General features: G+C 37.0%; 1 pseudogene; it reads right to left on the minus strand.

Annotated features, from left to right (window-relative positions):
- LOC143640211 (transport and Golgi organization protein 1 homolog) overlaps positions 1–14710 on the minus strand; it is a 46649-nt pseudogene that overhangs the window by 25410 nt on the left and 6529 nt on the right.

The raw sequence follows: 14710 nt of genomic DNA on the forward strand, positions 1-14710 counted from the left end.
TCTACCACTGAGCTACAACCCCAGGCCCTCCATTCACTATTGGTATATGAATTTGACTGCTGGTGAAGTCTGCCCATTGGCTCAGCATCTCAGCACCTGAGACACATTAAATGACATTTGGGAAAATTTTACCTATAAAGGTGATTGACATCATTTTGTGGTGGAACCTAAAAGGCTAGGGAAATAATTCATGCTTAATTTTGTAAGCCAAGTGTTCCCTAATCTTGAAAGTTTTGGAGCATGAAAATAACAAATCTTAATGGTGCATTATTCATTTTCAGAACCTTATGGAGTTAAACACAGTTCATAAGTCAGTAGTGTTCATATATGGATGCAATGTCTTCTGGAAAATTGGAGAACTGATATGTTATTCCTTCTCAAATTAACTGAATCCCCCCCTGCTATGAGTTCTCCTACACTCTGTGGGCAGATGGGGGGGGGGGTCAGGATCAGTGCTGCTAAGCCCTGCACTGGTGCAGGATAATGCTATAGCTATGCTTACAGACCAGAACGTTTAAAAACACAAAATACAGTAATTATGGCTTCATAGCACCATACTGGATGGATAAAATAAAACAATTAGTAATCATCTAATTACAGATAAAATGAGAATGAGCAACACAAAAGTAGAATGCTGTTGATGCCATTATTGGGGATTTTTTAAAAAAATTGTTTCTCATCTCCCACTGGATGCTGTGCACTATGATGAAGTATTCATAAGGGTCAGTCTAAAATGGATTGCAGTTCTGTACTGTTTCCTGTAAGTATATAGTATAAAGATCTGGACCATTGACTGCATTTGAAAAAGTTTAATTACCATGTCCAGGAAGCAAGTCAAAACAGGACTTGAGCTATATTACATTCCATTTAGAAGAAAAGGGAAAAAACACAGAATTTATGAGACTATGAACAGTGATTCTCAAGCTAACTTGTACCAGGCCAGACTTTCATGGAAGGCCTGCTAAACACAGATGTGGGTCCCACCCCCAGAGTTTCTATTCCTGTTGGTCTGGTTGAAAATTAGTTTTAGAGCATAAGGCCTTTGAAGAATAATATTTTAGTTGTAAATGGTTTACACAAGCTAGTCATAGCTAAACATTTGCTTTTAGGTGAGTTACAGTCTCTGGCCTATTTTTGATTTCTAGTCATCTTTATTCTTGATTTTCTCTCACTTAAGAGATTTTTTTTAACTCACATGTACCTATATCACTCTCTGCTCTATTTTGTACCTTTGACAACAAATATCCTTGAAAGACTTCATTATGATAATGCCTCTACTTTGTAGAGAAAAATTGGCAAGCTTTACCTGGGTCTACTTTCTCAGTATTTGGGATCTGAGACACTTCTAAGACACCCATGTCCTCAGTCACAGGTTGACTCAAGAGGCTGGGCTCTTCAGGATGGTTCATATTTAAATGGTGACTCAGGAGGTGAGGCTCTTCATGAAGATTTCTATTAAGATGATTTGTGTTCTCTTTAGGAAAATCATCTTCATGGGGTGGCTGCATCTCTACAGGGGAGAAGAATGCATTGAGCCAGCTGGATGACACTATCTACCCCCACTTAAGCCAAATGATCAGCACTCCCCCTCAGCACACAGCTCCAGAAACCTCAACACTGCCCTCCATGTCCTGGCATGCGCCCATGAGAACAACTGGGCAAGGATACGGGAGGGTTACTTGTTTTCATCCCATTTAAAGGATGACTGAACTATACAGTCAAATTTATAAAGAAGCCTTTAATCCAAAGTATTTCATAAACAAATACATTTATGATAGAGGCTTCAATAACTTACCTTCCCTTGGCAAACCAACATACACCCACATGAATAAATGTGCAGAAGAGAATTCTGGTCCAGAACAAAAATGTGAAATGTCTATTCTGATCAGAAATAACAGGAACTCTTTCATCTACAAGTGTGCTGGTCTCACCGAGCCAGTATAGAGAAGGGAATTCCGTAAGTCTAGCTTGCTAATGTGCCTTTCAAATATGTTCAAAGTAACCTAGGAGCCAAATGGTGAACCTATCTCCTTCCTGAGCTCAGGACATAGACCAATAGGATCCAGAGCAAAGATTATCTCTTTACAGCTTCATATTCTACCCTGAACATTCACTTGTACTTTGCATTCTTATCCAAAATATATCTGCTTTGATTAAATGTACAACTGTTTTCTTCCCCAAATTATCAGGTAAAATTAGCATTCTTGGGAAGTAAATTTTTCCAATGGCTTTATGTCCTTCTGGAATTCTTATCATATACTCTCAGTTGAAATATTTCATTTTGAAAAACAATGGATAGAGATGATCAAATATGAAACCAGGAAACTGAAAGCTTTTATCAGGATATTGGCTCATTGTCAGTTTGACGAATATTTAATTGAAAGGCTTCTATGTGTCAAGCACTACATTATAAGGCTTGTCATCCTGGTTCCATCCTTGATTAATATGAATGCAAGGACCTTAGAACCCAGTGGAGTAAAACCAGAATAAGTGACCTCTCCCCCAAGAGACTGGAAATAGCATGGTATCCACAAAAAATAAATGCTGGGGAGGGGAATTCAGGCAAGCTATCCATTAAAAGTTATTCTAGGGCTAGGGTTGAGTGACAGAGCACTTGCCTAGTGCAGGTGAGGCACTGGGTTCGATCCTCAGCACCACATAAAAAGAGATTAAATTCTAAAAAAAAAAAGTTATGCTAGTCACTCCACACCCACATGATCTAGTACAGATATTTTATGATTAAGAAATTATGTTTAATAAAGCCCTTTTATAATTTTAACATAAAATCTGTACTGTTAACAGGTCTACTTTTGTGCATTAGTTTCTTTTTGTGCATATCTTTCTCTTTAGCTTTTTATAAAATTTCTCTTTGAACATGCTAACCAATCCCAACTGTCCTAAAGGAAAAAAAGAATAAGCAATGTCCTTTCATGCTCTAGCCCAAAAGAATGAATAAAGAACATATGGGGCTCCTGAGTCAGCCTTCTTTCTCCTTTAGGCACATGGAAACTGAACAGAACTTTACAATAATACACAAAAACACCTGGATGGAACAACTCCTTTTCTCCAGCTCAAGCCGCAGGCAGTTATTTACCTTCAGCTTTAGCCCAGATTTCCTCTAGAGGAGGCACTGTTATCAATGGAGTAGTCTCCTCCACTGTGGAGTGCTTGTGCCTTACAAAATAGATCAAGTATTGGATATCATCAAGCACGGCAGCCTCTTCAAATATGTTACTTTCCTTTATTTCTATGTCTCTAATATCATTCACACGATTATCAAGCATTTACTCTGCTACGCTCAAAATGTGTGACTCAGAGGCACGGAAGACCTTATCTAGAACTTTTTCCACGTTATAGGGCAGGCTCTCCTGCTGTGCCGACTTCAGCTTTAATGACATTTCCTGCAACATGGCTTCCAGTTCTTGGCCATCAAAGTACTTCAGGAAGCGTTGCAAGGACTTTTGTTCTGTAAAGAAGCTGCGGATTATGGGCAAGTCTTTCTCCTGATCGCTAAGCTCTGGCTTTAGGGCTATATGTAGACTCTGTGGAAGTATATCATCTTCAAGGTCTACAGAAGCAGGACCCTGGCTTTCTGTGTCTGTGATATGCCCTATGTCCTCAAGGTCCTTTTTTGAGATTTCTTTTCCAGTAGCCTTTTCTGAAGACCCTGAAGTGTTCAGATGTTCCTTAGGGTTGTCTTTTTCAAGATCGTCAGAATCTTTATCCTGAAATACTTCACTTATCCCTGAAGTCTGAGTGTTTTCCTCATCACTTCCGTCAAAGAGTCCCTGGGCTTCCTCATCTGCCAGAGGACTTTCCTCCTTTCCCATTTCCATATCACCTCGTTCCTTGTCCATCATGTCTACCCTTTTGGCTGTGGTTTCACTTTTCTTAAAAATCTCCCAAATTATACTCGTTTCTTGTTTGTTTTCTTTGGTTTCTAGATCAGGATTGATAGTCTCTAAAATTGCTTTCTCAAGAACGTGCTGGTTAACATTCTGAATCCCAGAATGTTTTTCTTTTGACTGTTTTGCACTTACAGCATTTTCATCCTCCAGAAGCTCTTCAGGGGGATAATAACCCTCCTCTACTGCTGCTAGCCTTTCGGAATGGAGACCCGGTACTTCTACCTCGTCAGTTTGCTCTGTTTTTTTAATTTTCTGTGTCCCCTGTGTTGCCTTATGCTGAATCAATTCTTCAGCCGAGGACTGCTCTTTACCCTCGTCCTTGGAAAGCCCTATCTTCTCATTTACATGACTAACTGTAACAATCACATCTCTTTCTTGTTGCCAAGAAAGATTTATTCCGTGACTGGGGACCTCTTCTTCCGGGTCTCTTAACAAACCAATTCCATCTGGAGAGGAGAATCCAGATTGATTTTCAGTTTTCAGAACTAGTCCCTCTTTAATTTCCTGAGGTTGATGCTCCACTGAGTCTATGTGCAGGGTTGGTGTATTTACTGAACCTGGCTCCTCCATTCCATCTTTGGATGCATCATTTTGATTATCTCCCCGGAATGTTGCAATACCCAAGGATTCTGGTGGTTTACTCTGTTCTTGGGTCATCAGACTCCCTACAGCTTTATGTAGAGATTTATTCTCTAAGCTATCTTCCAAAATCTTCTCTCCAGGTGAAGAGAGTTCTTCATTCACTTCTTTTGAGATACGGATAACTGCTTCTTTTAGGTCATTCTCGTTATTTTCAAAGGCTGATTTTAATGTGTCCTTGCCCTTTTCAACAGCTGGCAATGAGCTGAGCTTATTGCTTTGGGGAGAAGTATATGCAATCATCCCTTCTATCTTCTCATCCTCTAATTCTGAAACATCTTGCATCAGGTGCTTCTTAGGCTCCTGAACATTTGTCTCTTTTCCTTTAATATGAAGTTCGAAGTCCACTTTTGGCTCTTCATCATTATCTGTCTTAGAGGTTTCCACAAAAAGACCATATTTTGCACTTTCAGGATAAATATAATCTGTTGCTGCTTGTGGTTTCTTCTGTTTTCTGTCTGGAACTAAAGCTTCCTCATCTTCTTTTTCTTCTTCTGAATAAGAATTCCGCAAATCCATCATATCTGTTTTCCCATCACCACCTGTGCCAATATATAAAGTATCCTCCAAGGTTGTCAGTATATTTTTATCATCCATGATGCCTGGGGGCAGAGTTACCTCAACCTTATCTTCTTCATTTGAATTTTGCTCTTCACCTATTGAATATTTCTCCACTCCAAACTCCACTGGGAATTTCATGCCTTCTTCACTTATAAAGGTTAGTAACGGGAGCTCCCCAAATCTTTCCTCTTTCTCCTCTTCTTCCTTATCGAATGCATAATAATCAGCATCCAATTCCTCATCATCAAAATCATCTTCTAATGAAGTCACCAGTCTGGTCGTCTCATCATCAGACACAAGTGCATCAGCAGTAGAGCCAAATTTGGTTTTCAAGTCTAATGTCATTTCTTTTTTCAAAAGTGTATAAGCATCAGTCTTCTGTTCGTTTGAGACCTGAGAACTGTTGCTGGTTTTGTTGTTTTCACTTTCTGGCACTTTCAATTCATCTTGTAGTATTTCTTCAAAGGGTTCAAATGAAGTTTGTTCACCCTGAGCATTATCTGTTTGACTATCTGCATGAGGATGGTTCTTCTGAGCCAAAAATTGTTCCTCAAGATCCATAGTGTTTTCTGAGAATGCACTTTCAATTTGCTCTGAGTTTGCTACTACTGGTTTAGGTTCAGGTTCAACGTCCTGGGAGACTTCAGGAAATTGTTCCAATTTTTCTATAGCTTTCTCAGAATCTTCATTTGCAGAATCATTCAATTCCAAAAATTCTAGAAGTTTTTCTACATTATAATTATCAAAATCATCTCTTCCACCATCAAAACAGACAAAATCTGTCTCCTGTAAGGAAAAGGAAAACATTAGTGTGTCAATAACAAAGTGTCACAAAAGCAAATTCATCCACGCTCCCAAATTCAGGATTGGTTCTAAAGAATCTTTGTGGTCAACCAGATTACTCTCCTCCAACCCCCATTGGCTAACTCCATCTATGGCTGAGTAAATCTGTCTTTTTCTAGACTACAGTGTTAGAAAGTCTATTCTTTCTTTCTTTCTTTCTTTTTTAACATGAGTCATATTCTTTAAAAAGCATAATGAGTAAAAATAGTGACAATTTGGTCTCCAACAGCCTGACTCTTGGGTCTCTCTCAATTTGCTCTGAGCATAAGTAGGGAAAGGCAAGGTATCACTTATAGGATCCTCCAGCTCTTAATATCTACACCTATGTTTCAGGAATTTAATTCTTAATCACTTGCTCAGGAGAAGCTGGAAGATCCTGCAGCATTGAGAAAGATGAATCAGTTTTAAAGTATCTTACTGAGATACAAGTACATTTGATGGAATAAAGAATGATATTAAAGAGGCTCCTCACATTATTATTACCACAAGAACAAACTGAAAACAAGATTCAACAAGTTATACACCTTCCTCTTCATGAGGGTTTCACAGTCACTAAGATCTCTCTCAGGACTATCTATATATTTATCTAGTCTTCCTTCTTGCCACTAGTAAGCAAATTGACATATAAAAGGAGTCATAGTATGAATGGAATTTTTAAAAAAATTTCCATCTCCTAATTAAATCTTCATAATATTCTGTGGGGGTTCTGGGAGTGGGGGAGGCAGTTCAATGTAGTAGGGATGAGTGATTTCCTCTCCCCATCACATGCATTTCTAAGCCATGAGGGATGCATGTAATGGGAAACATAATGAGAAGTCAGAGTTCAAAACAAATGAGTTCTCTGTAATCAGTGAACTGCTGTCACAGCTTAAATCCCAAGAACTAACTCTCTTTACCTACAATGAAGTCCAACAAGCAACAGAAGTGATTTTATGGCCCCTGAGATTATGAAGAAATTTTAGGAACAGCAACAACAAACAGGATGACTTTATCCATTCACCCCATCTAATCTAAGAACTATCCTAGCCTAGCAGCTTGCATATTCTACAGCCACTACAAAGATATTTTAGTGTTGGTTGGCATCAATTACTACACAATTTAAAACTCTAGAAAATAATCAGCTGAAGTGAGAATTCTAGAACACGAAATCCTTTCAGTCACAAAATCAATTTAAGTCAGAGCACAATACAGGAATGCTATATAAAGGAAGCAGTTGGGGCCTTAAAAGATCTGAGACTGAACATCACCTGAAACGCTCAGGTCCCCATTTCCAAATCTATAACATGACTATGATCCCATATATGACTAAGAATAAGAAAACCTTTGTAAGTACATATTTCTAGCCTAGTATAAAAGTTAGAGTTTATTAATTTAACCTAAATATACTTAAAATGTTTAATAACTATCCAATGAGTAGTTTTCAAGTTGGAATACCTCCTTTTGCCAGTAAAATGAAACTATTTACCTCTTAAATTTAATAGCCAAGTACAAATATATTAAATTATTTATTTTTCACATATAAAACAGAAGAGAAAAGCCCTACAGTTGAGTAAACAGCCTTCTATAAGAATATCTGTTTCAATATATTAGAAAACTCTCAGATTATAATATAATCACCCTTGAATGCCTTTCAAACTTTTTTTTATAGGTAGTCTGATTTCAAATGAAAATCTGATACACAAATGTTATAAACACATTATAAAACTTTCAGAAGCAGTTAACTGAATATAACGGATGGATTTATAAGCCAGTTTACAATTGAGAACAAAAAAGAAATCCATAACTTACATCTGTTGAAATTTGTAGCTCTTCTTTAGTATATTCATGAACTACCTTGATGAAATCTTTTGGAAAATATCCAAAAATATGTCCAAATATGGCCAAAATATGGCCAACTTATAGTGCAAAAGAGACAAATATCAAATAAATTCTGTACAAGGAATATAAATAAGAGATTCTCAGAAGTGGCAGGAAATATACACATAATAGATAGGTATATGGTATAACCAAGAAAGAAAGTTGCTATAACAATTACACTGAGATTATTATTCCAAATAAAAATTAAGTACAGAACTGTTAAAACAACATTTCCAACCACTGAAGTTTTCTTTTTTACATTTAGTTTAATTCTCAACACAGAGCATATAAAGTTAAAACTTCTGAAGTAAATAAAAGATCTGCATAGGAGATTATTGTATATTATATGGTTAAAACTATATAAATCAAAGCTGGTTATAAATGCAATTCCAAATAACCTCTAGCAAGAATTTACCTGTACATTTTGTAGCATTGCTCATAAACAAATATTTATGTCTTTCTTAACCAATACAAAACAGTCATGAAAATTAATAAGTAAAAACAATACAAAATCTCTAAAATGTATTACCACTATAGCAAATGTATTGATAGTATATGCTTTCCTAGCTTTTTCCAAATCTACTTTTACAAGTACTTGGGGAGAAAATAAAATTACAATATAATGCATACTAAACCACATATCAAGCTTCAGTTTCACCCAAAATAAATCCTCTGCAGAAAAGAACCCCATTTATTTTCAGCACCAACAGCTAAATTTTATGAAGTTACATAGAGTGTACAAAAGGTATATAAAGTTCCCCTTGAGAAAGACACTCTTATTACTAACTACTGACTAAAAGGAACAGAAGATTCTTGCCAATAATTAAAGGAAACTGATAGGCAAATCAAACTATTTGAACTAATTATCACTAACTCCAAAATATCCCCATTCATGAATGTTCTTGTTATATCTAGAAACCATCTGAGAGCCAGTATTAGTGGTAGAATACTGCCATGAAGATTAGATAAGACGGAGCAATTAAAAGCTTCATCACTGGCAGATAAAGTCTGAGACTCTAGAAAACCAACAACACTGCAGAATGAAAACTAAAAACTCAAAAGGAGAATCATTTTGAAAACTAAAGAGTTTTTAATTTCCTAAGTATAACATTCATGACATGAGAGGCGAGTCTGACGGGAAATACACTTTTCCCTTCTGCTGAAAATTCTATTAAGGTTAAATTTGGAAAAGGAAAAAAAACAGAGATGTATGGAGAAAGGAAACACATTTATCTCTTCTTAATCTGTGTCAATTGAGACCATAGATTATATAAAGCTCCATAATTACACACTGGGTGGTATCCCATTTCTTGTGATATGAAAAAAAAATGATGCAGAATCATGGAGGCTCCAGACTGGAAATAATTTTTATACCTAATTTTGCTTCCATACATCATCCCTGCCAAGGTGCTGCTGATTTGATTTGTGGGTGGGGAGCAAAGAACTGCCACAAGAGAACAAATTCTGCATAAGCTACTATCAGAACAAATGTACTTAAGTGCCACTGCCCTGAAAGGAAATATTCAAAAGGAAGATGGATTAGACAGGGGTCCTTTCCTAACTGGGTTTTTCACTTTATAGGGAGCTAAGATAAAACACAACCTGACTGAAGGCAAAGAAGAAAAATGAATGCCACGGGAGCAATGCAAACAAAGTGCCACCCAAACACTCATCAGTCGGCAAAGATCCTTTCTGGTCAGGTGCTGAAAGCAGGGCTCCTCAGGAAGACAGGATGAGTGCTGCCATGCAGAATGGCAAGAGTCCTGATATACATAACAAGTTAAACCCTTAAAAACACATAAGTTTTAGCATACTCATTCTACAACATATCATAGATTCAAGAAGATATTTGAAATACCAAATGTCTCTCTTGCATCTTACAATAGTCCTATGACCTAAAATTTGATATAACATAAAGTTTCAAGAACTTAACATTTGTATTTTGCATGTTACTCTACAAACAGTTTCAAAACTAAGAAAATGTACATCACAGGGAAACTTTATAACTTAGAAACCAACATTATTCTTCCACCACTAACCTCTGCTGAGATGTGTGGAATTACAAAGAGAAAGTCCAAACTGAAATATTAAACTTGCTCAGTACACAGACTAAAATGTCTAAATGAAAAAAAAAGAATTAACAAAGGACAATTATGAATTGCTTATCATTACATATTCTCCAAAACCCAATCCTCTAGTTGGAAAACAAGAAATGTCATAACAGAGCAGTTGAGATGTAGGGGATACAAGCACTGAGAAGTAACCTGTGTCTCATTTAAGAATCCCTTGGTCTCATCCCCCCTCACTGTTACTGACCAAAACAGAGGACCCATCACAGAATAGCCCATATCTCTGTGAACAAACCTACAGGAGTAATGACAACACGACACCCAATAATCTTATTCCTACTTGTCCTTCAGGACTAACCAGGGGCATCAGCATGTCTAAGACACATTCTCTGATCACTGTCCCTCACTTCTGGATTAAATGTCACCTTTATATGCAAGTGGGTGCTTAGTCCAATTATTGCAGGTAGAAAACACCACTAGAGTGATGTATTTACATTTTTATTTTGAGTGCTTTGAGTGCAAAGTTCCTGCAAACAGACAAGTATTATTTTATTTTTATATCCCCGGGACCAAACCCAGCCTAGCACATAAATGCTCAGTAAATGTTTATTGAATGTTGAATGGAAGTTGAATGTAGATACTGTGACTACATCTGGCACATCTACCACACTAATGATTTAGAGGTGAGGAGAAAGAGTTAATTGCTTTAAAATGCAAAAAAAAAAGAAAGATTATTAATTGCATGTAGTAAAAATGCCACTATACAGTTTCCCTAATGGTGGAACTAAAGCAGTTATTATACCAGGAACCATTTTGAACCTACCATTATTGACTATGTAACACCTCTGAAGTATAAATATGGAGACATGCATCATTTATTATAATGAAAGTACTTTACTACCATTGACACTTTAAATCAAGATATGTGATTTAGAAAAAAACTATTTTTAGAACATTTCTTTTTCTCCCAGGGACTCCATATTTTATATGTAAAACTTATGTGAAGCTTTCAAAGTATTACATTATTTTTCTCTTTCCAGTTAAATGAAGTAGTATCTTGTCACAAAAAAATCAGAAATTATTTTAAATATTTATATGGAAAAACTGATATCACTGAATTAAAAACACATTGTGTTACAGATGGCTAACTCTCTAAAATAAAATTTCATTTTCTTCTTTTGAAGACATGATTTTCCAAAGTGAGGCTCAATTTAAAAACTACCTATGTGTTGGGGAGTTAGGGGTGTATTTCAGTGGTACAGCATTTGCCTAGCATGCACAAGGCCCTGGGTTCAATCCCTTATGCCACAATAAATAAATAAATAAGAGAAATTTATACAGGAGTAAAACATACATATGCTTCACTAAGACATATGAAAAGATATTCTATATATACAAGATTTCTTTTCTTGCTTTCATTGTCTGTAATGTAGATTATAGTATTGCCTATTATATAGACAATTTGACAATTTAAAAGGGCTAATATTTGTAGCACTATGGAAAGTAGCTAGATTAATATGCTTGTTGAATAGAGCAACTGAAGTTCTCATTTATGATTTTGCATTTTATACTGTAAACTTAAATGACAACAAAATATTTTATTGAATAATATCATATGCTTAACAAAATTACTTTGTTTTTATTCAAAAATTCAATTATAGTTCTATAGATATTTTCCCCTTTATTAATAAATAATTATTCTCCAAGTAATACTGTTTGAAGCAGGTGTTTTATGAAGATTCTGACAAGTTTATTTATTATTATCTACCTAAATTATATACAATAGCTAGAAATTACATGTTTTATGCAAAATTAAGATATATACTATCTTAAATATGTTATTTGAAACAAATAAACATAACGCCAATGTTTATTTTCATTCCCATAAAATAACATTGTTTTGTAAAGCTAATATATGATCAAAACATGCCTAGTTGCAAATAAATTTATCTTCCTGAATGTAATCTTAGATTTCTACTCCAGGTCCATAACTGTTTTTCTAGATTCCTTGGGGCTGGATGTGCTCAGCTGCATAAACTTTATATTATGTGACACCAACAAGGAAGGTCTGAGGCTTGACTTTGCTATCAATTACAGTAGTTCTCTATGTCGTTATGTATCAGCATCACCACTGAGTAGGTTAAATAAAGAATCTACGGTGTTCAGATCTGGTTTTGCTGTCATGAGTTATGAAAACCATTTCAGTTTTCTGAGCAGCTTGAATTTCATAATTACAGATAAGGACTGTGAGGAACACTTCAGAACACACAATTGATAGGTTCCCAAATGCTGCTGTTAGGTGGGGGCTGAGCCTTGATGAGCATTGATGAGTCTTGATGCTGGAATTTCAGAAGGCAGAAGTTAAGTCATTGGAATGACAATGGGAGACATTAAAAGCCTTCTGGTTGACATTGATAAAGGTGGTTTCAACAGGTGGTGGAAATAAAATTCTTTTGGGAAAAGATTACAAGTAGAGGGGGATAGTGAACAGAAAATAATGGCAGTGAGGAGCCTGGCTGTAAGAACAATGAAAAACAGAGCATTGACAGCTGTGGCCAGGGAGGAAGCTTCCTTTTGTAGAGAAGCATCCCATCAGAGTTTTATGCTGATGGGAATGATCTAGCAGAGAGAATAGAGGCAGACTGAGTCTACGCATCTAGAACTAAGTGAGGGGCTTGTTTTGGGTGGGAGTGTGGGCTGCACCCATTTGGGCACAGGTGAGATAAGCCCACCCCTGGTGCTGGGAGGGTGCTTGTGGAGGAAGAGTCTTTGAACCTATTTCCTCCATGAAACAGAAAGCAGCATCATCATTAGAGAAGAAGAGGAGAAGAGTTTGGGATTTGAGGAGAGAAGTGAAGACGTGAAATCATTTCTGAGGAAAGTGGATATGTGGATTGTTCAGGCACTGGCAACAACTTCGCCGAGCAGCTCCAGTGTGCACCTGCATTTGGGAGGTCATGAGTTCAGTGACGCCAGCCAGTGGAGCCACAGGTTCTCCAGCCTTTGCTGGTTTCACCACAGAAAGAAGAATTGGATTGTTAAAAGGAAACTAAGACAAAGGAAACGAGAGTCTAGTGAGTTGAAGGTATCTTTAAGAGACTGACTACAATAGTGGGCCATGGACAAAAGCTGAATAAGGAGAAAAACAAGGAACCAGGTGGTGGGTCAGGAGCAATGGAAATTTAACACAATCAAAAATTATCAGGATGGAAACTTGGCACACCCAAAAGTTGGGTGCCAGAAGGAATGAACAAGGACAAAGGCTGAGAGAGGGTGAGATACCTAAAATTGACAATAGCAATGGCAGATAATGATAATGAGAGGGTCCAGGATATGATAGAGGGAATGAGTGGGTCAGACAAGGTGGAATTCAAAACCAATAATGAAGAGCAGGTGAAGGAAAGGAGGGATCAGATTTGGGGAAGAATCACTGGTGTTTATATTGATTTCACCAGGAAGATAAGGATTTAGGGAAAGTGCCTAAGTGGGAAGGGGAAAAGACCAGGGGATGGTCAAGCATGGCTTCAAGAACATGTGGATGATGATCAGGCTGAAAACATGATATTCTGGAAGCCACAATTCTAGGGAGAATTTTTTTGAGGGGTGGTGGTGTGGCAGGTAAATTGATAGTTCAAAATCTGTAAGCAGCAGAGAAGCAAAGACTGGTCCTGCCTCTTCTCTGGAACCCACAGGCTGAAGATCAAAGAAGCAAAAATAGCATAATTACAAGAAAATAGCCTCAAAATAAAAACCTTCTTCTCAGCAAAAGAAACAATCAACAAGGTGAAGAGGGAGCCTACTTTTTGGGAGCAAATTTTTGCCACATGCAAGTCTGATAGAGCATTAATCTCCAGGATCAGAACTCAAAAAAGCAAACAACCCAATCAATAAATGAGCTAAAGAGCTGAACAGACACTTCTCAGAAGATGATACATAATTGATCAATAAATATATAAAAAAAGTTTAACATCTCTAGCAACTAGAGAAATGGAAATCAAAACTACTCTAAGATTTCATCTCGCGCCAGTCAGAATGGCAGTTATCAAGAATACAAACAACAGTGTTGGTGAGGATGTGGAAAAAAAGACACACTCATACATTGCTGGTGGGACTGCACATTGGTGCTACCAAACTGGAAAGCAGTTTGGAGATTCCTTAGAAAACTTGGAATGGAACCACCATTTCACCAGGTATCCCACTCTTGGCTTATACCCAAAGGACTTACAAATGGCATACTATGGTAATGTGGCCACATTAATGTTTACAGCAGCTCAATCCACAATAGCTGAACTATGGAACTAACCTAGATGTCCTTCAATTGATGAATGGATAAAGTGTGGTATATATACACAACGGAATAGTACTCAGCATTAAAAAATAAAATAACGGCATTTGCAGGTAAATGGATGAAGTTGGAGAATATCATGCTAAGCAAAATAAGCCAATTCCAAAAAACTAAAGGCCAAATGTTCTCTCTGATGAGTGGATGCTGATGCATAATGGAGGGGAGAGCATGGGAAAAATGGAGAAACTTTAGGCACAGGGGAAGGTGGGGTAGGGTGGGGGTATGGGGGAAGGAAAGATGTTGGAATGAGATGGACATGACTACCCTAAGTGCATGTATGACTGCATATAAGGTGCAATGCTATATTGTGTACAACCAGAGAAATGAAAAGTTGTGATGCAATTATATACAATGAATCAAAATGTGTTCTGCTATCATATATACCTAATTAAGATTTAATTAATTAATAAGAGAGAGAGAGAGAGAGAGAGAGAGAGAGAGAGAGAGAGAGAGCGCAAGAGCGCGAGACAGCGCGAGAGTACAATGTT

The sequence above is a fragment of the Callospermophilus lateralis genome, unplaced genomic scaffold (genome assembly GCF_048772815.1).
Source record: "Callospermophilus lateralis isolate mCalLat2 unplaced genomic scaffold, mCalLat2.hap1 Scaffold_137, whole genome shotgun sequence".
Lineage (NCBI taxonomy): Eukaryota > Metazoa > Chordata > Mammalia > Rodentia > Sciuridae > Callospermophilus > Callospermophilus lateralis.